Here is a 23,729-nt window from a genome sequence, read left to right as displayed (position 1 = left end):
AAAGATTTAAACGGTATTGTCAAATCAACTGGATTACAAGTATCAGACCGCACTATCAAAAGAAAGTTGTGTGAAAATGAATTGCGAGCACGAATTCCTAGAAAGAAGCCGTTCCTGAACAAAAAACAGAGGCAAAAACGCATTGATTGGGCTTTGGCATACAGAGGGTGGACAGAGGAACAATGGAGTAAAGTAATTTGGAGTGATGAAACCGGAGTGAAGTTTGTTCGCCGCCGACCGGAAGAAGACCTTTTGCCTCAGTGTACTACGGTCACTATGAAGCATCCTGTGAGTGTCATGGTATGGGCTGGCATGACCACTAATGGAGTTGGACGTTTAGCAATAATAGAGGGCAATATTTATTCAAAAAATATCAGGAAGAGATACTGCAAGCCAAACTGCTGCCGACTATCAGAGATTTGTTCGAAGGGGATACCCAACAATCCATCTTCCAGCAGGATGGAGCGCCTTGTCATACGGCTAAGACTTCCATGGAATGGTTGAGAAACCATGATGTTACTGTTCTGCCTTGGCCTGGAAATAGTCCCGATCTAAATCCAATAGAAAATTTATGGTTAAGGTTGAATGTCTTAGTATCACGCCGAAACCCAAGCAACAAGAGGGAACTGATAGAAGCCATTATTCAAAACTGGTTTAGAGTTATTACACCAGAAGATTTGGCTCGTACTCCATGCTTCGCATAATTGAGTGTGTCCTAAAAAACAAAGGTTATTCTACCAAATACAGTTGATAATAATCATTGTACCATTTTTTTTAAATATATCTCCTAATAGCTAACGGCTGTTGTTTTATTTATTTTTAAATTTTTAGAGGATTTTCCCCCTTAATAATAGATGTTAAATATTAAGTAGAAGCATAAAACGATGAAATAAAATTATAGGTAAACTTATATATATAAGTCTTGTGAAAAAGAGGAATGCTGATAACAAAACTAAAATTTTTGAAAAGTTTTCAGAGTTTTGGCCACTAGTGTATATATATATATATATATATATATATATATATATATATATATATATATATATATATATGTATATATATATATATATATTTATATATATATTTATATATATATATATATATATATATATATATATATATGTATATATATATATATATATATGTTCGAATAAATTTCCGCGGTCAGGTCAATGAAAATTACTAAGTTCTCGAGAAGAACCGCGTTAAGAATTTAATTTTCGGCACCCACTTTGGAGCCATTATCAAGACCCGAACCCGATTTATTATTATCAGAACCCGAACCACATTATCAATCCCGAACTACCCCGAACTCGAACGGAACCGTATCTCCAAACTCGGTGCCGAAACGTCGAGTATTAAATTCTTAACTCAAAGTAGTTGACTTCAATTTCTTCTGCAACTAAATATTTTTATTATCATTTTTTATTCCCTAGTGTAGTTCTTCTTTATTTCTTTATAGTATTTTTAGTATTATTGATGCTTTCTATGGTATATAAACCTAGCTTTATTTAGAGCTTTCGTTTAGAATCATACATAAAACTTTTATCCAGTGAATGTATCAAGTTCAATATTTGCAGGGTATTGCATTTACAGCATAGGTAAAGATTTTTGATTTTGTTGCCCCGCATTATCAATAATTGTAAGATGTTGCTTTTTTCACCACGGGTTAGATGTCTCAAATATTGAAGCTTTCTCACTTTGACAGTATACAATATTTCATTGTCTTTTTTGTTTGTGCATAACTTTTTCATTGGTCACTCTATCTGTCTAAAAGATTTTTTAAATTCTCCGGTATGTCCACATTTCAAAAGCTTTTAATGAATTCAGGAACGTTAGTTAAGAGTCCATAAATCCAGAATGAAAAAGACATATCGCTGGACTCAGATCTTTGTCACATATTATTTGTATCACGTTTTTAAATGCGCTTTTTGATTTTTCGATCCTTCTTCTTATTTTTTTTTGAAAAGCCACCTGTTTAATTTATGTTTGTCCTCAAATAACTATAGATTTTTATTCATTCTATAACTTCGTTCTCACCACAAACATCAGAATATGGAATGTAGTTCCTTGTAATTACCATAGACTTAGTTTTACTTATATTCAAAGACAGACCAGTTATTTAATTTGTTGCAACAACCTCATCTAAAATTCTTTGAAGTTTTAGTAGTTCTTTGTAGTTTATTCTGGGTACATATTCTGAGTTTCTTGGCCAGTATTAAAGTGGCTTACCATTCAATCAATCAACAACAGACCAGATGTCTCTGCTAACCCAAACACTAGAAAAAACCAATGTCTTCAATCCATCAATGGCTAGACTAGAATTTACATACATTAACAGTGATATCCATCTAAATAATAGTAAATTAAACCAATCATTAATCGCATTTGATGTATTCACATTCAAATTTATATATACACATACATCATATTCAAATAAATGTACAAATTCTGGTGAATGCAATATGCAGGAATTTTTTGTAACAATCTAATTTAATGGTATATTAAGTTCTAAGAAATGTAAGTTAAAATTTAATGATGACATTTTTTCGTTTCTTAATTATATATTTGTCTGACTTAACTCCCACGAAAACAATAAATTTTGTATAAATAAAAACTTTTCAACACCAAGGAAACGAAACCGTTTATTTGGCAAGACTTTAATTTTATAAAACAAAACTAAGTGTTAGATTCATTTAAAAATATAACTGCGTAATATATGCAACATTATAAGTAGAAGCGGAAGAAGCTATTAAAAATATTATTATAATATATTACAAACCATATACGAGGAATATCAGATAAGTTTTGGGATATGGTATATAATAATGGGAACACGTATATAATTAACTTGAAACCTGACATCATCATTTTTAAGATTGACGTTGTATTGATATACATATTATAATTAATATTATAATATAATATTATAATAATAAAAATAAAATTTTATACCATTTTCCAAAACGAAGTTTTTACTCGGAATTAGAATAATAAATTTTTTGAAACTTTTGAAACGGTTACAGGGTTATTCATATGTTTATTGTTTTTGTCAATTAATTGTTTAGGTGTGTTTGTTCGTGATTTTTCAGATAACTCTTCAAATAACTTTTGTATGTATATTTATAATGATCATGTTTTTTCTGCCATTTCTCAATCTCAATACATGTTTCCATCAACCATTTTTCCTTATCTTTTTTTATTTTGTTCCTTGTTAATTTATGTTTTTCTGTGTATTTATCTAGGGGTTTGTTTCTATATTTCTTCTTTGTTCGCGAATTGCCAGTATTTCTTGAGTCATCTAAGGTTTTCGACTTTCTTTTTTCTTTTGCAGAGTTGCGTTCTGTGTCTTTATATTAGAATTTTTAATTTTACTTTACATAGTGTTTATATTCTCAGTGTTTTTAATTTTTAACATTAATCTTTTTATTTCTTGATTCATACAAGTTGAAGTTTTAGTATGCGTTTCGTTTTCTTAAGCAACTAAGTATTTAGTTTGGAACTTTTGAGTTTTATTACCTTTTTTACCCTTAGTTCTATTTTTGAGACAAGGAGGTTATGGTCTGATAGGACATCTGATAGGGTAAGTCATAAAGCTTATAATGGAATTTCTAAATCTTAGATTGGTTAGTATCAAGTCGTTCTGATTTCTAGTGCAATTTTGTTCATTATCCTGTAGTGACCTTCAGGTATAGAATCTATTCTTAGGTTATCTATATATTACGTTATCGAAACCATGTGTTCGTAATCGCCAGGTTTGCTTTTTTGACAAAATTCAGCCAATCTGTCGCCTCTAGCATTTATTGGCCTGTCACTCGGCCTTTTCATATCTTTGCATTTAAGTCGCCCAATTTCTTTCTTCCTTCTGTATTGTAAAACTTGTTTGAGTTATTTATAAAAATGTTCTATTTGAGCTTTTGATTTATCTGCAGTTAAGGCATACACTTGCACTACAATATTGTGTATATAATCAAAAACTTGCAATGCTTAGTAATTAGATTCCAGGCCATTAAAAACTTTTGTATGTCTAAATAAACAAGTGTTAAAAAACTTTAATCTTGATAATTCAAACGGCGTTAATAAAATTATGATATCAGCCCAAGATATTAGTTCTGTAGTTATATACTCACAGTCTGTCAAAAAAATATCGGTACGATACTCTAAATAGAACTCACCAAAAACCAGGAGAAAATGGCAGATGCACTCACCTATGACATACCGAGAGCGTATAAAAAACTTCATCATCATTATCAATCTGCTTTGATCTATTTATTGTCGAATATAAGCCTTCTCTAAATATTTTCATCTATTTCTGTTTTGCGCCTCTGCTATCTATTTGATCGCAATTCTCGTAAGGTCGTCAGTGCATGATGTGTGTCTTCTCCGGCTTCACTTGTCTACCCGCGTTCTCCACTCAAGCAATTTTTTTGTCCACTTGCTGTCTTAAATCCTTGCAACATGTTCCTCCCATCTCCATGTTTGTCTTGTAATAGGTTCAATTAAATCAGGTCAATAAAGGTCAAGGTAATAAATATTTTATTTAATAAAGTAATTGATGAAGGAAAGATTCCTCAAGAATGGTACAACTCCGAAGTCATTTTACTATTCAAGAAAGGAGACAAAGCAAACATCGAGAATTACCAACCAATATCCTTGCTCTCACATCTGTATAAATTACTAACTAAAATCATAACCAACCGCCTAACACATAAGCTCGATTTCTATCAACCTATCGAGCAGGCTGGATTCAGAAAACATTTTAGTACCATAGACCACTTGCACACCGTAAGAACACTGATAGAAAAATGCACCGAGTATAATGTTCCAATTTATATGGCGTTCGTCGATTTCCATAAAGCATTCGATTTCATCGAATTATGGGCAGTGCTTGAATCTCTAGAAAATGCACGTATAGATTCAAGATACACTAACATAATTATTAAAAACATAGATGAAAATGCCACCATGCAGATAAAGCTGGACGAAAGCACAAAAACTAATCCCATAAGACTACAACGGGGAGTAAGACAAGGAGACACCATCTCTCCCAAACTATTTACCCTTGCTCTAGAAGACATTTTTAAGAAACTAGAATGGAACAATAAGTGTATCAACGTCGACGGATCATACTTAAACCACTTGCGATTCGCAGATGACATAGTTTTAATAGCCGATAATATCCAAGAACTAAATGATATGTTACAACAATTAAATGCAGTTTCAGGAGCGGTAGGCTTAAAAATGAACTACAGCAAAACAAAAATACTGAGCCGGGACCAGACAAATATAACAATACAAAATCATACCATAGAAAATGATGCACATTATGTATATCTAGGTCATGATATCAAACTAGGAAAACCAACTCAAGATGCTGAAATTAAAAGAAGAACACAACTGGCATGGGGCGCTTTCGGCAAATTAGAATATATCTTGAAAAACACCTTCATTCCTGCAAACTTAAAGAAAAAGGTGTATAAAACATGCATACTACCAGTTTGTACTTACGGCTTGGAGACAGTAGCCCTTACCAAAAAGTCTGCTAAAAAATTAGAAACAACGCAAAGAGCAATGGAACGAATCATGCTTGGAATATCACTAAGAGAAAAGATTAGAAACACCGAGATAAGACGTAGAACGAAGATTAGGGATATTCTGGAAGAAATTGCAAAAATGAAATGGCGCTGGGCAGGTCATGTAGCCCGATATAATGACAACAGGTGGACACGGAGAATTCTGGAATGGAGACCAAGGACGACAACAAGAAGCATGGGAAGACCTCAAAAAAGATGGGTAGATGACATAAGAACAGTGGCAGGCAAACAGTGGATTAGATTGGCGCAAGATAGAGAAAGATGGAAGCAATTGGGAGAGACCTACATTCAGGAGTGGATGGAAAATGATTGACAAAGAAGAAGAATAGTTTCAATAGAGCCTTCTAGTTCGGTTCATCTACGATTTTCCATGTTTCTTAGTCTATTTCTGAATTATTTTACGCATTGATCTCGTCATCTTATGTTGTTGTCCTTCTTAATTTATTTTTCGCTGATTTTGTTGTAAAGTTAAGGTTTCCGCCTTGTATGTGAGGACTGGTAGAACACACCGATTGTAATCTTTCCTTTTTAAATGAATTCTAAATGGATGAATTTTAAATGGATATTTGCTTTAAACACGTGTCTTATTTTTTCAAATGTAGCTAAAGAGTAGCTCAAGTGCCTGGTTGTCTCACGTTAATCTTATTTCATGGGCCAAATATACATAACTCTTCACAATTTGTATGGGCCCTTTTTTATTTCTATTGCCTGATTTTTATTAGCTCATTGGGAAGGAATTTGTTATCATTTTTGTTTTCTCATGCATGTTTGAAATACATTTGATGTTACAGTTGTTGATGCATTTTTGTATACATATCGAATAATATTCGCACACCTATTTTCTATTCTGCTTTTTGATCAATTGGAAGAGTCCATTTACCTGACGAGGAGGGTCCGTTATACGACATGTAAACTTTTTGAATTTTATTGAAAATCTATATAAAAAAATATAGGTAAATAATAAAATTACTTTATTCAATTTTAAAAATAATATTTAAATTTTAAAAAATACAAAACACTTAGTATGAAGCCCAACGCTAGTCTATATAGTCCTTTTCCATCATATTGATAGCACATTATGTATGCAAATCCTCAACAGGTCAAAAAACCATAGGCGTCACCCTATACTTGTTTTGAAATAAATAAAAAAAATTAATATTTTAAGATGCCGTCAACAATTCATTATCTTTTAAAAAATCTTCTGTAAAATAAGTGTCCACTAATCTCACTATACCTTTTTTGTGCGTAAAAAACGTCGGTATATATGCCACATGATTATTGTTAAATATACACGGGAGATTAACGAGAGAATTCTATGTTTTACGAAATAAATTAATGTAAACAGTAATTTAAAGGTGATTATTGTTTTCTATACAAGTTATCGCCTGACACAAAAAGAATACCTTCTTTGAACGATTACCTGAAATTACTGATAAGGCTTCACTAATGATAGTTTAATTAGTTTTTATGCCACATTACAGCTTATGCCAATAATATAAATTAGAAATTGTTTGCATCTTCCATTTAGTTTGTAGATGTACATTGTTTATGTCTTACCCACCTACGTTTTTGGTGTCGATATTTTGTTATTTGCATTTAAAAATGTTAAAAATGACGTCGACAATAGGTTTTATCCCGGTTAAGTGTAGTTTTAAAGGTGCCTTCAGTCTAAGAGAGAAAAATATAATATTAAATGTACACGATGCACTTGTACATCAACGCCCTTTAAGTAATGTTCGTGAAATCGTTAACGTGTGTTCAAATATGACAGGGGTTGGGGAAGCAACAATTTATAGATTCCTAAAAGAAAGAAAAGGAGAAACTGTTTCATCTCCCAAGAAGAGTGGAGGGAGTAAACCCTTGGAAATTAAAGAAGTACATAAAACCATGATAAGACGCAGCGTCCACTCATTTTTTTTTAACAAAGAATTTCCAACATTAGACAAAATCCAAACATTAATTAGAGTTACCAATCATAAGCAACAAGAAATTATGGGGACTATTGAGAGAGATGGGATTTCGTTGGCAAAAGAATAGAAGAAAATCCGTTTTAATTGAAAAAGATTACATTGTATGTTGGAGACGAGATTATCTAAGAACTATTAAAAAGAACCGAGAAGAAGGGAAAACAATTTTTTATTTGGACGAGACTTGGCTAAATGAAGGTCATACTGTACCATATCTATGGGTTGATACAAATGTGAAAAGTTCCCGTCAGGCATTCATTGAAGGTGTATCTACTGGAATAAACAATATTCCCGTTGGAACAGGAAGCAGACTCATAATAACCCATATTGGAAACGAATACGGTTTTGTCAATGGTGGATTATTATGTTTTGCCTCAAAATCAACCAAAGATTACCACGAGGAAATGACTGCTGACGTTTTTGAAGAATATTTTGAGCAAATGTTGGATTTAATTCTAAAAAGTTCTGTCATAGTCATGGATAATGCTAGTTACCATTCAAGACTAGCAGAAAAATTGCCAACAACGGCATGGAAAAAAGGAGAGATAATCGAATGGTTGGATAAACACGCAATGAGTACAAGGAGAATTCGACAAAAAAGGAGTTATTACCTATTGTAAGGCAACATAAAGCAGCTTATAAAAAATATGTAATTGATGAAATGGCATTAAACCGTGATGTAATTATTTTACGTTGACCCCCATACCACTGTGATCTGAATTTGATAGAAAATATATGGTCTCAAGTAATGGGTGAAGTCGGACGCAACAACAAAACTTTTAAATTAGAAGACTTACAACAATTATTAGAACATTCCTTATCAAAAGTAACTCCAGAAAATTGGAAAAATGCTGTTAGTCATGCTCACAAGGAAAAAAATAAAATGTGGAACTTGAATAATATGACTGATGCAATGCTGGAACCGGTAATAATTAACATTGGAGTTGAAGATTCCTTAGATTTTGAAGAAAGCAGTGAATCTGAAATGGAATTTGATTAAAATAATATTCATTTTTTTACAAATCGGCCCCTGTTACGGCCACAAATTATTTTTTATATAACCAATAAAATAAACATCTTATATTTCTTGCAAATTCATTAGTACCTGTTAATCTCAATCACTCCGACACTGGCAACTTTATTTAGGGATTAGTAACCCTCAAAACTATTGTATTCTATTCTGCTTCAACCTTTATACCTGGTGGTCATATTCAATTTAAAATTGTTTTCCTATATACTTCTGTAAACTTGTTGACAAATATCTATTTTTCATTGAGTCACCCGTATCAACAGTTTAGGGATTTGCATACATAATGTGGTATCAATATGATCGAAATGGACTATAGTACCACCTACTGTACCACTTTTTTCAATTTTAAAAATACAGGAAATATAGTATGAAGCTATGCACTAGTCTACAGTGCCACCTATAGTACCACTTTTTTTGGTTTTTTGATATTAATGTTTTACACTATGCTAAAATTTATAAATTATTGTTTAAATCTATAAAAGGTCATAGTTTTGGTTAAGAAATATTCTTTTATTTAACATTTTAAATTTTTTTATGGACAGCGTCACTTCAATGATTCCCGATGATAAAATTAAGTCGAAACTGTTTCCAGTGAAACTTTTCGACGTAAGATACTAGTAATATGTATTATTATTTTCGAGGAAAGCGCTATTAAAAAGTTAAATATAACAGAAGGGCACTTCCAATAATCAACAATAAACAAATTTGTGGCATAAGGTTTCTATTTTAACCATTAATCAGAATTATAAACAATTTAAGGTAAAAGAACAAACTCAAATTAAGTGTTCAACCTGGTTTCCTCCGATTTATATATCTTTGTTTATTACTCCTAGTTTCTCTCGTGATTTAATTTTACTAAACTAGGGACTCCAGATTTCCACAAAAATAAAAAACAAGCGGATTAAATTAAGGTCTTATTGGTCGCCAGACAAAATCACTTCCTCTGACAATTCAACGTTAAGGCAAGGTCGCATTGAAATAGTTTGTCTTAGCTAATAGGAAATACCACACTGGTCTTCTTATATCTTAGTCCAGTCGTCAGAACGTTGACCCCTAAAAAATATACCAATAAGCTGAACTTTGCCCAGAATATTAATTTTGGGTTCCCAAAAAAGAAACAATTTACCACTTTTACCCCCGGGCTTTCCCTAAAAACGCAAACAAATCTATTTACCAAAAATTTGTAAACCGTAAAAAAAAATCTTTTAAATAAAAAATGTAGCTAAGATAATTTTAAACAAAAATGTTTATTAACACTTTTTGTGTAGAATGAACCGTTCCCTCAGAAACTAAGCTTAAAGTGACCGTCGATTTTGAATGACACTGAAATAGCTTTGGCATATTCTGAAAAAGAGCATGAACCAGTAGATAAAAGATAAAAAAAAGAAAACCTTAAGAGGCCTAGTTTAACAAAGATATATTTTTGCGAGATACAAAGAAATATCCAATGTTATCTCCTTGTTTATAGAAATGTAAAGATACTCAATGCATAAATTTTCCGATGAAGATCGAAAAAAAAATATGGAAAAATTATTGGCAGACTAACTATGGCCATCGACGAATATGGCTCTCGAAACATGTTTGTATCAAAACAGTTAACGAACGCACAGTCACTTCTACAGAAAATTTATACAAAAAAAAATAAAACACGCCAGTTTTATTTGCTCAAAGCCGATGGAAACACTGTTAAAGTTTGTTGTATTACGCACTTTGGGTTATATAAATAATTCAGTTATTACCGACACAGTTATTGTGCAATACAATGGAACGCGCTCCTTTGGATACAGCAGTGAAAGAAAATATTGGCAAGTCCCAAAAAAGACGTTAGACCAAGATATAATTAAAGCACACATTGAAAGCTTTCATTCAATTGTAAGTCATTATAGATGATATAACGCACCGAACATAAGGTATTTACCCAGAGACGTATCAATTACTTTAATGTTTTAAAAATATTTAAAAAATATATCCTGGCTATTGCTCGATGTAAATGTATAGGTCTACCATTAAGGCAATGCACATTTCATTAAAAATGCCAAAATCGGACAAATGTCTAGAGTGTGAAGTTACGAAATCTATAAATTCGATGTTGTTATTGTAAAAGCCCCACCAGCACATGTAAAGTTTGTCTCAATGGACTTAAAAAAAGTTATTTTGCTTTCCATAATGCCAAGGATTAAAGAAACTTTTTTTGTCAGAAGATTAGTATGTTTTAACAAAACATTTGCTCCTATCTATAAGGAATCTGTGTTAAATAGCTACTGCGTAGTTTGGCACGAGAGAAAGCACCCAACATCGTTGATTCTATTTTATAATAGAGAACATGATGTTACAAAATTTATTTTTTGGGCAAACAATTGTACTACCCAAAACAAAAATTGGACAATTTTTTTGTCATTGTTTATGACTCTCAACTGTCCAGATTTATCAATAAACGAAATAACTATAAAATATTTAATTAAAGGACACATCCATATGTCAGCCGATGGGGTCCATGGAAATATAGAAAAGAAAATAAATAAAGTTAGGAACGTGTACGATTTTAATGATTTGAAAGATGTTATCAAATTCTCAATAAAAAGGCTTTAGAATTTTTGAGATCGAAAAATCATATAAATAGAAGAAAAAAGAAGAGCTTCCAGAAAAAACGACGATGTCTTAAAAAAATTTCAAATATTTTCGTTTGTAGAAGTGAAATGTAGAAGAGGATCAAAAATTCTATGTTTTAAAACAAACTTTGCCGACGACTACACCGAACTTTACTTTTTGCAAAAAAATATGCGGCTGAACATTACTTACTAGAACCATTAACACTTACTACTAGGGGAATTCCCGATAATTCATCTACACAAAAGGTGAGGGTAATAGGCAGATAGTTTGTTGCAGTGCGTTTATCTTTCATAGGTTTTAGAATTGGAATTATTAATGACTGTGTCCATTCAATTGTTATGAAAGTAGCTGTACTTAAGCATTTGTTAAAAATTTGTAACAATAGTAATGATCCTGAATGAGATAGATTTTTATGGAATTGATTATGAATTTGTATTCATTAAAGGTAAAAGGGGGTGTTGCTAGTTTGTATAATTTGTTGATGTAAATGTATACTGGGGGGAGCCAAGGAATTCAGTATCTCTTGTTCGATATTAGGATCACGAAGAGAGTGAATTGGGCTATTACCATATCCAGCTATTTTCCTAACTTTATACCATATTGTCTTGATTGGCGAGTTTTTATTAAGGCCTTCTGCAAATTTCCTAAAATTATTCTTCCTTTTTTTTTTAAGGAATCTTCTAGATATAGCACATTTGTTTTTTACTATTAAATAATTTGGTAAGTTGGGTATTGATTGGAATTGCTTTGTTGCCTTAATTCTGTCTTTAATGACTTCAGCGCAAGATTCGTCCCACCATGGGATATGATACTGTTTATTGACACTTGATTTGTACAATGGGATGAACAACTGTGCAGCTTCATTTATTAAATCTGCAAATGATCGGTAGTTCTCACCTGGTAATGATGTAAATGATGACTCTAATACTGAGGTATATTGTTCCCAATTAGCTTTTTTGAAGTTTCTGTTATTCCTTGGTGGCATGTGGATGGTAGTGTTTTGGACACCAATTTTGCACATTGTGGGTAGATGATCACTAAATCCTTAGTCAGGAATTATTTGCCATAATGATCTGGTAGCAATATCCTTAGATGTTATTGTTAGGTCCACCGCTGATGATCTTCTTGATGGTGGTGGTATTCTGGTATATGACTCATTATTTTAACAAACTAGTTTAAGCTTATCTAGTGTTTGGAAGATGTTTCTCCCATTGAAATTATTGCATGGGCTACCCCAAGCCTCATGATTGGCGTTCAGGTCTCCCATTATCGTTACTGGTTTGTTGATTTCCTGGATCAGTTTTATTCATTTTTGTTTAGATATGGTATTTGCATTAGGGACATAGGCATTAAGTAGATTAATTTGGAATTTAGGTAGGAAGATTGCTTGGAGTTGAGAGTTGGTATTAAATTTATTACATAAAGATATTTCATAAAATTCTACTTTATTCCTAATAAGGATGTATTGTATTATAATCAAAGGAGTGAAAGCTTTATTTTTTTTTTAGTTTGGGCTTAGTATTCTGAAGCATCAGATACTGTCCTATCTTCCATTAAATCATAGGTTATTTTATTTGTTGAGCTGCGTTTAATTGGTTTATATTGTGATACATTAGATGAGCTAAAGTATAAGTTGCTAGATCGTAACATCTCTTTATGTTATGGTGGTAGTAATGACATTGCATTTCATTAAAAATGCCAAAATCGGACAAATGTCTAGAGTGTGAAGTTACGAAATCTATAAATTCGATGTTGTTATTGTAAAAGCCCCACCAGCACATGTAAAGTTTGTCTCAATGGACTTAAAAAAAGTTATTTTGCTTTCCATAATGCCAAGGATTAAAGAAACTTTTTTTGTCAGAAGATTAGTATGTTTTAACAAAACATTTGCTCCTATCTATAAGGAATCTGTGTTAAATAGCTACTGCGTAGTTTGGCACGAGAGAAAGCACCCAACATCGTTGATTCTATTTTATAATAGAGAACATGATGTTACAAAATTTATTTTTTGGGCAAACAATTGTACTACCCAAAACAAAAATTGGACAATTTTTTTGTCATTGTTTATGACTCTCAACTGTCCAGATTTATCAATAAACGAAATAACTATAAAATATTTAATTAAAGGACACATCCATATGTCAGCCGATGGGGTCCATGGAAATATAGAAAAGAAAATAAATAAAGTTAGGAACGTGTACGATTTTAATGATTTGAAAGATGTTATCAAATTCTCAATAAAAAGGCTTTAGAATTTTTGAGATCGAAAAATCATATAAATAGAAGAAAAAAGAAGAGCTTCCAGAAAAAACGACGATGTCTTAAAAAAATTTCAAATATTTTCGTTTGTAGAAGTGAAATGTAGAAGAGGATCAAAAATTCTATGTTTTAAAACAAACTTTGCCGACGACTACACCGAACTTTACTTTTTGCAAAAAAATATGCGGCTGAACATTACTTACTAGAACCATTAACACTTACTACTAGGGGAATTCCCGATAATTCATCTACACAAAAGGTGAGGGTAATAGGCAGATAGTTTGTTGCAGTGCGTTTATCTTTCATAGGTTTTAGAATTGGAATTATTAATGACTGTGTCCATTCAATTGTTATGAAAGTAGCTGTACTTAAGCATTTGTTAAAAATTTGTAACAATAGTAATGATCCTGAATGAGATAGATTTTTATGGAATTGATTATGAATTTGTATTCATTAAAGGTAAAAGGGGGTGTTGCTAGTTTGTATAATTTGTTGATGTAAATGTATACTGGGGGGAGCCAAGGAATTCAGTATCTCTTGTTCGATATTAGGATCACGAAGAGAGTGAATTGGGCTATTACCATATCCAGCTATTTTCCTAACTTTATACCATATTGTCTTGATTGGCGAGTTTTTATTAAGGCCTTCTGCAAATTTCCTAAAATTATTCTTCCTTTTTTTTTTAAGGAATCTTCTAGATATAGCACATTTGTTTTTTACTATTAAATAATTTGGTAAGTTGGGTATTGATTGGAATTGCTTTGTTGCCTTAATTCTGTCTTTAATGACTTCAGCGCAAGATTCGTCCCACCATGGGATATGATACTGTTTATTGACACTTGATTTGTACAATGGGATGAACAACTGTGCAGCTTCATTTATTAAATCTGCAAATGATCGGTAGTTCTCACCTGGTAATGATGTAAATGATGACTCTAATACTGAGGTATATTGTTCCCAATTAGCTTTTTTGAAGTTTCTGTTATTCCTTGGTGGCATGTGGATGGTAGTGTTTTGGACACCAATTTTGCACATTGTGGGTAGATGATCACTAAATCCTTAGTCAGGAATTATTTGCCATAATGATCTGGTAGCAATATCCTTAGATGTTATTGTTAGGTCCACCGCTGATGATCTTCTTGATGGTGGTGGTATTCTGGTATATGACTCATTATTTTAACAAACTAGTTTAAGCTTATCTAGTGTTTGGAAGATGTTTCTCCCATTGAAATTATTGCATGGGCTACCCCAAGCCTCATGATTGGCGTTCAGGTCTCCCATTATCGTTACTGGTTTGTTGATTTCCTGGATCAGTTTTATTCATTTTTGTTTAGATATGGTATTTGCATTAGGGACATAGGCATTAAGTAGATTAATTTGGAATTTAGGTAGGAAGATTGCTTGGAGTTGAGAGTTGGTATTAAATTTATTACATAAAGATATTTCATAAAATTCTACTTTATTCCTAATAAGGATGTATTGTATTATAATCAAAGGAGTGAAAGCTTTATTTTTTTTTTAGTTTGGGCTTAGTATTCTGAAGCATCAGATACTGTCCTATCTTCCATTAAATCATAGGTTATTTTATTTGTTGAGCTGCGTTTAATTGGTTTATATTGTGATACATTAGATGAGCTAAAGTATAAGTTGCTAGATCGTAACATCTCTTTATGTTATGGTGGTAGTAATGACATTGCATAGGAGATTCCATGTTCAGTTTCCTTATTTGTACTGCAACCTTTTGATGTTGATATCATTGATTGAAAGTTTGTTGCCCAGTTCAAATTTCCCTCCGGATTAATTAGTTGAGCACTGTGTTGTTTTTTGTCATATTCTGTCGTCTTTGGTTTCCTTCTTTTGGTGGGTTGAGATTTGACGATTTGGTTGTATTTTGGTATATTTGTGTCATTCTTTATGGCTTTTATTCTTCTTTCTGTGATATCTATTATATTATTAGGCTTGGATTCTTTATGCAAGACAGGAAAATTTTCTTCGTTCAAAGAGTATTCCCTGTTTTCATTTTTTGGTATTTGCATGTTTGCTTCATAAAATAAGATGTTAGAGAAAGACATTAGGGCTTTTATTTCTTTTTGCCGTTGGAATTCTTTAAATTTTTTATCTTTAGAGATGTGATCATGATTTTTGCAATGTAAACAGTACGTTGGTTTTTCCCACAGTTCTGGCACTTATTGCTGTGACCATATAACAGGCAGTTTCCACGCATTAGGACTGGGCTGACATATGAAATAACCCTCATGGACAATCCATACACAAGAACCTCCCTAGGCAGTGCTTTTCCTGTAAATGTTACACATATGGTGGTTTTTGGTACATAGTTTTGTTCTTTTCCCTCTTCAAGAGTTCTCCTCTTTAGTCTTTTTATGTCAATTACTTTACAGGAGGCCAATTTTGTTTAAATTGCATTTTTACTTCAGATATTTCTTTACATATGTTTCTTATTATACCCTTACAGGTGACATTGTGACTTGGGAGAAAGAGATCATATTGTAAACTTTCTCATCTCTTATAAATCACAAATAGATTTGCTGATTTATAATCTTTAAAAACAACACCTTTTACAGGTTTTCCCTTTACGGTTAAATTTAATAATTTGCTGTAGGTTTAGGTTAAATATTATTTTAGCAATACTTAAGATGTGAAAATTTCCTATATTTTTGTCTTTTCCCTGTATTTATACTTCGAATCGACCAGAATCATATATATTATATTGGTTATTAATTTTTTTTTCCACTTAAATCTGGCGGGGGTTCAGGAGGTTTATTAGGATCGAGGTTAATGGTCTCCATTTTAGGCTGGAGAAAGGGTGTCGTATACTTTATTACTTGTTACTATTAGGTATGTATGCGATAGGATCGGGTTACAAACAAAGTATTATTAGTAATAGTCTTATTATCTATAAATACCTTGAGTTTTTATGAAATAGATGTTATCACAACAACTTTTGAGCACAGAATCCCCCACACAAAATTTTATAGAGCATTTTACAAAATTATATCTTGTGGATATCCAGCGATCTGTCGCTTAGGAGGCTAGATATTTTTAAGAAGTTTGTTCTGGCTATGTCAATTCGACTTCTGTTTTTTAAGCCAGGATTAAGATTTTCATCCATCCAGCTGCCCAGGTCCTAAAATTTTTCGATATATATTTATTTTCGGTATTATATTTACGTGTACTGGATGATTGGGATTTCAATTTACTTCAAAATTAGTTAATTATTAAATTAAATATTTTAAATTTTAATCAAAGAGTAAATGTTATAAAACATAACCTACCTAATATCGTAGAAAGTTAACCTGTTGAAAATAACACGACAATCCTCTCGGTGAAGTTTACGATGTAACAAATATAAACACAACCAACACGCAAACGTAACACTTTTATTACACGGTTGCACAGAATTGATTTTTAATTCCTGATCTAAGTGTATCCTACAAAATTAATATGATTTTTCGTATTAGTATTTTAGACCTCTGATATTTTAGATATTTATATCAATGGATTTGATAGATTTATAATAGAAACATGCGAATAAAAATAGAATTGTATCAAAAATTAAAGTTATTTGGAAAATATATTTAACTGGTGTGAAACACGTTTCTTATTTATAATCTTAGTCTGGGATAAAATTTGTCGTCAATTACAAAAAAATGTGTCACATTCTTCAAATAGATTTACAAAAAGTTGAAGATCCGGTCGATCTAAATACTTCTATTTTGCTCATGGTACTATAATCGTATTTTTATTGTCCTTTATGTCCTATAATTTAAGTATTACTATTGCTTAATAAATACTTTTTTTTAACATTCATTATTTTTTCCGTTTGTTTCATTTAAATAGGACAAATAGATTAATTATATGTTTTTGTACTAAGACGAGTATGAAATACATAATTATTTTAAATTTTATTAGCTTACCGATAAATACAATTTACTATTTTTATTGGGAAATAACCACAATTTCAGTTTAAATTCGTTTATTTTGACAGTTCGATTTTGACTTTGGTAATCTAACAAATTTTATTATTAATAATCTAATTTTGTTTGCCCCGTTCATATTAACGATTAAGACATATATTATATATTTTAAAGTAGATGAATTTAAATGATATTGTCCTAGGACGATATTATTTGAAGATAGTTGATTCGATTACATGACTTTAAAAAGAAAACCGCACCCAATCATGACAATAAAATCCTGAATTATTGTTTGATGACAATAGAATTTTGGCCAATTCTATATAGTTAATTAGGTATATAGATTGCTTTTGTCAAAAGTTGGAAATAAACGGCTGACCATATATGTACAGGAAAAAATGTTGAAACCATTCAGCAATCAACATTCGTTATTGATGAAAATTCAGAAACAATCGTCCAAATGGTCAAAATTATTGGGAAAATATTTTAATTACAAAAAAATATATATAAAATATTATATTTGTAATTTTCTTTTTCTCCTTCTTTTTCTTTCCTTTTATAAGCAACTCTACTAGTTCATTGGCGGATTCATACCTCTATGGAATGTCGTCACTTCATCTTTTGCGCGGTCTTCCGATACTACTTCTGCCGATTGATGACTTACTTCTTGCTATTATGACGACATGAGTCTCCCACATTCTGGTAATATGGTTATTCTATTCTTTTTTTCCATGTGTTCATTCGTTTATACATTGTATGTTACATTTTCTTCTAATGTCTTTTCTTATCGTTCGATCTCTCAGCGTATTTCCTGTAATTTTTCTTAGTACTCTTATCTCCAGTAGCTTTTTATTTGTGTTTGTGCCTATGTCGGGTCTTGTTTCCGAGGCATATGTCATTATTTGTTTTACACTGGCTTCATAAATTCTTAATTTTGTCTCAGTGTTAATGTGTCTGTTTCGCCATATAAGTGTTATTCCAAGGAATTTTATTTCCATTACTTGTTCAATACTGATGCCATCAATTTCTATTTTACATCTGGTGGGTTCTTTGCTGATTACTATTGTTTTAGTTTTCTGAGATGAGATTGTCATATTAAATTCTTTTACCCTAATGGTAAATCTGTGGACCAGTCTTTGCAGACTATCTTCATCTTGTGCTATCAATATTACATCATTAAAGAGATCATTAAAATTTATCACTTTAATTGACCGATCATAGTGAAATTTCGATTTCTAGAGACCAGTCTTTAAAACCTGTAACATAAAATTTAACTTTTGAGTTGTGGCAACAAATGTGAAGCATTTGAAATATGACTAAACAAACGCAGAATTTAAACTTTTACATTCCAAATAATCGCATGCCACGAGAAATACCTCCAAAAAGATCTTTTTGAGTTTCTTTCATAGCAGAAGGTGGGTAGTTTTAAACAATGTACTAGCTTAATCTAAAAAGAGCAATTTAAATGTTTTATATTATTTGTAATGTGAAAGTTTAAATTTAGCGTTTTTTGTGGATATTTCAAACGTCTCACATTTGTTGCCATAACTCATAACTAAAATTTTATGTTCATTTTAAGTTTTATAAGGCAGAAATTACAAAACAGTCATCAGACCAATAATAACATACGCGGCAAAAACAAGACCTGATACAGAGAGGACAAAAATGATAGAAAAATTGATGGTAAGACTATGAGACAGAGCTAGAAGTACAGTCATACGACGTAAATGCAAGGTGGAGAACATCAAGAACTGGGTAAGAAATAGAAGAGTAGAATGGAACGATCATATAAGCCGAATGATAACAAATAGAGCAGTAAAGGCGGCAAGAGCAAAACCACGAAAACGATGGAACGACAACTTACTGGAGGCACACAAACAAGAAGAAGAAGAAGAAGAACAAGAAGTTTTATAAGGAATAAATTGTATTGATCTCATGAGAATCATAAAAATTGGCAAAAATCGCGCCACCTATATTTAACACCTTTATAAAAACTCAGTTTATTTGCGGCAAAATACAAAATTTGCGTACAAAAGCTGCACTCTTTACCTTTAGAAGACATCCTGATTTTTGTCGATATGACACTCGTATAAAAGGATATCGAATTTTTACCGTCGAGCTGATCCAAATTTTATTCAGCATTAATTTCGCACGCGTAACTGACAATAAAAATTGCCGATCGCTTCGAACGTTGTTTATGAGAGAACGGTTCATTCTACACAAAGAACTCTAATGAACATTTTTTTCAAAATTATCTTAGGTACATTTTTTATTTAAAATATTTTTTCTATGACGTACAGATTCTTGCTAAATCGATTTTTTTCCGTTTTCCCCCCTCTACGAGGGGATTTTTAGTAAAAAGCCCGAGATAAAAGTGGTAAACTTTTTTGGCGTCCTAAAATTGATATTTTTAGCAAAACTCAGTTTGTTCGTATGATTTTTAGAGGTTTAGTGGCATTTTCGTTTATGACGACTGCAGTAAATCTATAAGTATTTGAATTTTTGAGCTAAAATTATTGACAGAAAAAACCGTTATTTTTTAAATGACCTACTTAATACTTTTTACAGAAAATTTGATTTACTATCAATATTTTGCGAACTACATGGCACATTTAGTGACAAGTTTACTTTAAAACTGTTAACACGTGTAATCAGTTCCTCTTATTGTAAAATGCATTGCTTCAAAAGTCTTACTTCCCTAAAGGTTAACAAATGGTAGTCTATTTTGAGTAAGATTTATTTTGAATATTTTAAAAATTAATTTCTCAATGCGTTAGTCAAATATTAGAGCTGTAAAGTTTGTAAAGATTTTCTGTTAAATTAGTTGTTTATTAAAGGAAGAATGCTTTTAAAGAGAGAAAATACATCATGTTTAATCTATGTATAATTATTCACAATTTTCTAAGAACAAAAACGTTTGTAACAACCTTATTTTTATTTTATATTGTGTAAATTTTATTACAATTTAGTACACAGCTAGACTTTAATTTGGCAATAATTTTTTAAATATTTAAATAATTATTGGAATAATATCTGATTAGAAATAAAGTCTGATTATTTATGACTTGGATGGTACTTTAAAAAGACTCCACTATTCATTATTTTAAATCAATCAAAGAAACGTAAAAAAAATTTTAATTAAAAAATCCTTAATAAAAGGTATATTTATTTGAAAGAACCCTTTTGGGCTATATAACAAAACGTTTTCAGACTTAATATTCCATCTTGAGTCCTGCTACTAGGCAGACATATTTAAAGCCACTAAATTCACGGTTGAAAACCCTTTAAATGTTATTAAATTGGTTTTATATTACATTGTTGCTGATATTTTTATTAAAAATTAAAATTTTAAAAAAGTTACAATTTTAAACTCATTTAATGGCAACGTAAAACTCCCAACTGCTCTTTTGACCGGAGACGTCGTCTCTATACGGACCTTTGGTAGTAACTCAAGGTCTAGTCAGGTCAAGGTTCAATTGCTACCAAAGATCCGTATAGAGATCGGGTTAGGAACCCCAGTTAAAAGTTTTACGTTGCCATGAAGTGAATCTGAGTAAAACTTTAATATCCCATAAAATTATCAGTAACATGTCATATAAAACAATTTTAATAACAGTTAAAGAATTTTCATCCATGTATTTAGTGGCTTTAATGTATACCCAGTAGAGGCACTGAAGGTGGAATATTGATTCTAAAAACTTTCTATGATTTAGATCGAATAAAGGGCTTTTTAGTTTTTTTATGGTATACCACAGCGGATTACAGGAAAAGTCCATAATATAAAAATAAAAAGGAAGTATAAAAGTTTTGTTGGTAATAGGTTTATTTAAATGTAAAATTGCTTATCATTTAGGATGTAAGGACCTTTAAAGAAGACTGAACCAGATGCCTTTAGATATCATATACTATTTTAAAGATATAGTAGGAAGCATTATTGTCAATAGTAAATAATATTTACAACCTAGTGCCAATCTTTGCAGGCTCGTTTCATAATCTGCTTTAACTGAAGCATACAGAAGTATTATAGAACTATAATATTGAAGATAATCACTAGATGACAGCCTAGAATACAGTTGAAGAGATGTGTAATGAAGTACATGAAAATATAACTAAAGTAAATTTTAATAAGTTATAATATATGTCACACATCTTTGTTACAGCCCCAGGTGTAAAGGTGCTCTAATATGATCTAAACTGCGAATATGATCATAATTTATTCGCTAAAGGAATAAAAATTGATAAATAGATTATATATTAATAAATAGATACTTGAAAAAAAAAAATAAGTACATTCTCTCGTGAAATAAATAAAATAATAATAAAACAAAATAATTTGTAAAAAGGTTTAGTGCTGTTCTCGGATATTTTGTAGCAATAATTAATATCGGCAAACTTTGTTTTATAATTTTCTTATTATTTTATTTATTCGGTTCATAAAAGATGTCTTAAATTACAGGAACAAATCACATTTTCTCCGTTTTTAATCAATAAAAAAATATTAATAACATTTTGATATAATTTAACATTTGCAAAATCATAGACGACGCAGTAGAAATTGTTCCTATTTAATACAACTTAATAATTTTGTTCCCGTAAATTCGATGACTATTTGGTTTTTCATTGATGGTTTTGTTGTAGCGTAGGTGCTTGTATGTACCAATATATATTGGAGATACGTTGTAACCATGTGACTCAAAAGCAATCAAGCCGCGTATTCAAAAGCAAATCTATGTGAGATTTTTAGTGACTAAGAAATGTAATTTTTGGCCCATAAGTTTTATGGTAAACAAAAAACACAACTTAATATTTTTTTAAACTTGTGAAAGGTCAACCAAATAATAGGAATCTCATAGAATACACTTCTGATACAAGAATGCCGCACAGGTCTATAACCTCACTTTTAAATCAAAACACTCGATTCGCAAAAATCAAAATACACTAGAAACACCAACTGTCATCTGTCACTTCCAAAATTGGTGAAACGTGATACGTTTATTAATACCTCTCGCGACTAAGCGTTTGTCATGTTAACATTTCTAAATGAAACGACGAGGAATAATGCGAATTTTCATTAAATATTTCAGTAACTGTAGCGAGTTAATCGTAGTCTAAATTTACGCTCTCGTCCCACCCTCACATTTTCAGAGGCATGCTGAATTTTCAGTCTTCAGTTTGCTTTCACTAGTTTGGAAATGACTAATCAACCACTTTCATTTTAACAATTAGATATCTCTGTTAAGTGTTGTTTTTTTTAATGGTGTTTTGTCGTAAAATATGGATTTAAAATTAAGTTATAAATGTCTACGTAATGTTTATTTTTTCTATTTATATCATTAATTAAGATTTTTTTTAATATGTAATTCAAATATTTAATAGTTTTTGTATTAATTAATAAAATATTAATACAGTTTTCACTCTCATTACATATCTATGTTCTAATGAGCCTTATTTGCAATACTAATGTTTTTATTTTATTACCTAACTGAAGTTTAAACAACTATTGGACGTATCTGTGAAAAGAACTAGAGCAGAGGTTGTATTTTCGAATTCAATCGAATTTTTTCGAATACGAGTTAACTAGAATAAAAAATTTCTTATACAAATCTGAATGTGTATTTGTGAAAATCCTTCGAAATGTTATACGTATATGAGAAGAATTTGCACCGGTAACACTGTAAATTCGAACAACCAAACTCAAAAAAAAAGAATAATTGGCAGTTTTACTTTTACTTTTACTATTTTATGGTAATTTTATCATCTAAAACAATTCGTTTTTTGTAAATTAGCTGAAAGGAGTAAAAAAGGGCATGAAATATGGTGGTTCAGTGTCGATCGAACAAAAAAAGATCCATTTAAGTCTATCAACTCCATTGTGAGGAGCTTTGTTTATCTATACAATTTTTGAAATTATACATTTGAATAGTCCTCTAAAGGATTATGAAAGAGATGGTAATCTCTGCTTCTCCGTTACGCTAATACCTATTTCCGCCTCTGCAAGGGAATTAACTATATTTCTTTCTATTAAAAAATTCTTGAAACCATTTATTTAAACCATTGAAAATAAAGTTTAATGTAAAAATATTGTATTAATATAAATTGTATTGTACTGTTCAATGTAATACAACGATTAAAAACTATCAGCCGAACTCTTATCTGACGTACAACGGTCCCAGTGACAACTGAGATGACAACAATGACTTTGATTGTATATTAGCACCGAAATTCGAATGGTTCAGACCCATTCAAGTCGCCGTATATGATAAAATTCGTATACGCAGTATTCTAAATTCGCATTTCTTTTAATTTCGTATGCGAAATATGCTCGAATGAATTC

At 31.1% G+C, this 23,729-nt stretch overlaps 1 protein-coding gene across 1 annotated transcript in view; it reads right to left on the bottom strand.

The window, feature by feature from the left end:
* Window positions 1-22,428, bottom strand: part of LOC140443442 (zinc finger homeobox protein 3-like) — a 929,042-nt gene extending 906,614 nt beyond the window's left edge. The window contains exons 1-2 of the mRNA XM_072534701.1: window positions 22,294-22,428; window positions 16,754-16,909 (exon numbers count right to left, since the gene is read on the bottom strand). The gene's annotated coding sequence lies outside the window, so the exon portion shown is untranslated. The remainder of the gene's footprint in view (window positions 1-16,753; window positions 16,910-22,293) is intronic.
* Window positions 22,429-23,729: the final 1,301 nt, after the last annotated feature.

The sequence above is a fragment of the Diabrotica undecimpunctata genome, chromosome 6 (assembly GCF_040954645.1).
Source record: "Diabrotica undecimpunctata isolate CICGRU chromosome 6, icDiaUnde3, whole genome shotgun sequence".
NCBI classification, from domain to species: domain Eukaryota; kingdom Metazoa; phylum Arthropoda; class Insecta; order Coleoptera; family Chrysomelidae; genus Diabrotica; species Diabrotica undecimpunctata.
This window is presented reverse-complemented; position numbering and strand designations above follow the sequence as displayed.